Source organism: Cyanistes caeruleus, chromosome 1 (assembly GCF_971803275.1).
Source record: "Cyanistes caeruleus chromosome 1, bCyaCae1.hap1.1, whole genome shotgun sequence".
NCBI lineage: Eukaryota > Metazoa > Chordata > Aves > Passeriformes > Paridae > Cyanistes > Cyanistes caeruleus.
Window position 1 is genome coordinate 126,989,862 of NC_141701.1, and position 3,884 is coordinate 126,993,745.

Below are 3,884 nucleotides of genomic sequence, written 5' to 3' on the forward strand. Positions count from 1 at the left end.
GAACATCCTCCTCTTTATTTTCTTCCTTTCTGTCTCTCCCTCCCCTTGTCTCTGACATGAACAGTTCAGTAAAACCCCACGAGTGGCTTTGCCATAGGGTCTCCTTTGCACCTTCACTCGGCCCCAGCCGCTCCTGATCATTGGAAGGAGCGGCTCAGGAGCAGGGGCAGCAATCCCCCAAGGCCGGGGCTGCTCCAGGCCGCTCCCGGTGCCTCGGGCTGTTGGAGGGTGTTGCAGTCCGCAACTTCAGGATCTCATCCAGGGAAGCTGCGGGATTCTGGGGACCAGCATGGGACACCAACGAGACGGGCTATCGGGTCATGAAACCGTTTATTCAGCATGGGAGCAAACTCAGGTCTAGAACAGAGAGCCCCGAACAGAGGCCGAGCAGGGGTTTTTGAGGGACAGAACTCTTGAGGGTCTCCACCCTTGAGGGACCGTTAGAAACACAGCAAGGGAGAACCCCCCAGGGACCCAAACCCAATCAGAACACCTGGGCCGCCCGTCACAAGGAGTTTGGGGTGGGAAAATGGAACTCTTTGTCTCCCGTGAGGCATGGCACCAGAGAAGGGGTGCCGGGGTGGCCTTTGTGACACAGGCACGGTGCGTCAGGGCCCACGGTGACGCGGGAGCCTGCGGTGCCCAAAGTCCATTGTGACATGGCAGAGGCCCACCCCAGCTGCAGGGTCTCTAAAGGGCGCGCGGGGCCTGGCTCAGTCCCAGGAGAGCGGCGCTGTCCAGGGGTCATTGCTCTATTAGGAACGGCGAGAAGAGCGGCACAGACTCTCATGGAGCCGATCAGGAGAATCTCTCCCTAGTTTATTACTTCAGGTGTGTTTTATAGACTGATACGTGGAAAGTAGAGAAAGGAAACTCTTATTGCTTAGCAAACTACTACATTACGCTCATTGTTCAGTGGGGCGCACTACCCCCTGACTTTCTCCTGCACAGAAAACAAGGGACAGAGAAACAACACCTGCAAGGCTGTTTTCTGTCGGTAAGGATTGTTTTACATCCTCCTTAAAACTTCCCCGACCACTTTCTCAGGCACGGCTGAGAAACTACGCAGCCTGTGATTTCTACAGGCACTCTGTTTCTGAGTTAGCATCCACAACTCACCCTTTTAGCTTTCAAAATCAAAATGCACAGTGTTTGTAATTTTCCACTGGACCCTTGCAGGAAAGAGAACAAGCACAGCACATCCAGGGACCAGAGGACTGAAGGCATGGAGGAGGAGGAAGAGAAGAAGGCAAAGCCCAACTCCCAGCACCCCAGGCCTTGAAGGAGCAGCAGGAGGAAAGCAAGAAGAAGAGCCTTGGATGGAGAGCGTCTCTTTGTGAGCTTCAGCAGCAGCGGGGAAGAGCCGGAGCTGTCCCGAGAGGAGGAGGAGGACAAAGTCCAGCGAGGGACTCCAGGGGAAGCAGAGCCGCAGGATTAGCGCCCGCTGCCAGCAAGAGCCGGGCTGCAGATGGCGGCTGCCCGCGGCCTGCCCGGCGCCCTGAGGGAGCCGAAGGGGCTGTGCTGGCAGGCTGAGCCGGCCCCGGCCGCTTTGCGGCACCCCCGGGGCCGCTGCCCGAGGGCAGATCGGGGAATTTGCCCCGAGGGCAGCCCTTTGGCTGGCCCCAAAGCGGCACCCAAAGGGGGAATGTCGCTACCGGGGACTCAGCGCTGCATCAGCGGCCCCTCGTCATCGGCTCCCAGGAGCAGCCAGGCAGCGCCAGCGGCACCCCTGCACCGATTCCCCACGGGCCGCAGCCACACGGCTCTGGACCCTTTGCAGGGACACTGGCTGCAACACCTCCCTGCTGGGCTCCAACGCCATTTCCTCTCCTCCGCAAACAATTCCATGCTGATCCACTGGCACTTTGGCCATGAGATATGGGCACACGCAGGAGGTCTTGCAACCAGGACCCTCTCCCATCCATGCCCTCCCTTCCCCGCCCCACCTTCCCCACCCCTCCCTCCCTCCCCCCTTTCCCTTTCCCCCTTTCCCCTTCCCCCTTTCCCCGCCCTCCTCCCCCCTTCCCCCCTCCCCCCCCTCCCTCCCCTCCCCTCCCCTCCCCCCCCTCCCCCTCCCCCCCTTCCTTCCTTCCCCCCTCCCCCTCTTCTGCGCTTGCTTGCTTGCTTTTTTCCATCTTTCCTTCCTTCCTTCCTTCCTTCCTTCCTTCCTTCCTTCCTTCCTTCCTTCCTTCCTTCCTTCCTTCCTTCCTTCCTTCCTTCCTTCCTTCCTTCCTTCCTTCCTTCCTTCCTTCCTTCCTTCCTTCCTTCCTTCCTTCCTTCCTTCCTTCCTTCCTTCCTTCCTTCCTTCCTTCCTTCCTTCCTTCCTTCCTTCCTTCCTTCCTTCCTTCCTTCCTTCCTTCCTTCCTTCCTTCCTTCCTTCCTTCCTTCCTTCCTTCCTTCCTTCCTTCCTTCCTTCCTTCCTTCCTTCCTTCCTTCCTTCCTTCCTTCCTTTCCTTCCTTCCTTTCCTTCCTTCCTTTCCTTCCTTCCTTTCCTTCCTTCCTTTCCTTCCTTCCTTTCCTTCCTTCCTTTCCTTCCTTCCTTTCCTTCCTTCCTTTCCTTCCCTTCCTTTCCTTCCCTTCCTTTCCTTCCCTTCCTTTCCTTCCCTTCCTTTCCTTCCCTTCCTTTCCTTCCCTTCCTTTCCTTCCCTTCCTTTCCTTCCTTTCCTTCCTTTCCTTCCTTTCCTTCCTTTCCTTCCTTTCCTTCCTTTCCTTCCTTTCCTTCCTTTCCTTCCTTTCCTTCCTTTCCTTCCTTTCCTTCCTTTCCTTCCTTTCCTTCCTTTCCTTCCTTTCCTTCCTTTCCTTCCTTTCCTTCCTTTCCTTCCTTCCTTTCCTTCCTTCCGGCCTGCCTGCCTGCCTGCCTGCCTGCCTGCCTGCCTCTGTCACAACCTTGCATTTTTTTTCCCCACTGCTGGTGCTTTTTCTGTTGCCTACACCCTGAAGTCACTTCAGAGCTGCAAAATGCAATTCTCATTTCTTCATTCTAAGTTGGTTCCTCGAGTACAAAAGCTCATTCCCTGAGAGAGGTGATTGTCCAAATAATCCTAAGATATCTAAATATTTCCAGTCACTACAGAACTATGGATAAGCAAACAGATTCGTGTTTAGATACTCTAGGGAACAGGAAAGAACATTTTTGGAAGATAACCTTTCCTCGTATTTTTTTGCACTGGCACTTTCCAACATCTGCTGCATCCTTCCACCTTCTACTGCAATACTGTCATAACTTATCAGTGATGGCCAGGTGGTATTTGCATTGCAAAAATCTAAAGAATATCTAGATTCTCAGGAAAAGAAAATGTTCATTTGGTAGCTTTTATTTTACCCTCTAACATGAATTCTCAGATTGTTATTGCAGGATGATGTAAAGAGCACTGACCTGCAGAGGATTTTGTTTTCCAGATAAGACATAAAGTGAGAGTCTGCTACTTGCAGTCACTAAAGACACTGTGACAGTTTTGTTTAAGGTGTATTATTTCCTCTACTCTGGTGAAATCCCAGCTGTGAACTTTACATTCCTCCTCTCTCCTTTCTCCTTAAAACTAAATTGGATAGGATGGTTTTCATTTCCTGTCCCCTCACTTCTTGTGTTGTGACAGGCAGTTAAAAAACCACAGAGTTTCACCCTGGAAGTGCCTGTATCTCAGTAAAAGGTGAAATAACCTTTTATGAAAAGATTTACCTGCCTCACAGGAATGTTTTGAAGTTTAAACCTTTTCATTTCTTTTTTTTTTTTTTTTTTTTTTTTGGGGAAGAGGATTGAGAAAAAAACACCACTAATATACAGTTGACCTGCATATTTACAAGGAATTGACAAATTTTGGATGCAATTACGATCAAAATTTTCTGAGATTTCAGTTTTCTTCATCATTTTTTGAGAGGAGAAA

The 3,884-nt window shown here is 51.9% G+C and overlaps 1 long non-coding RNA gene across 1 annotated transcript; it reads left to right on the forward strand.

Moving 5' to 3' along the window:
- Positions 1-505: 505 nt before the first annotated feature.
- Positions 506-2,100, forward strand: LOC147655886 (uncharacterized). Its single transcript, XR_015280428.1, has 3 exons — positions 506-831; positions 917-997; positions 1,180-2,100. It is a non-coding gene; the product is annotated as an uncharacterized LOC147655886 (long non-coding RNA).
- The last annotated feature ends 1,784 nt before the right edge of the window (positions 2,101-3,884 follow it).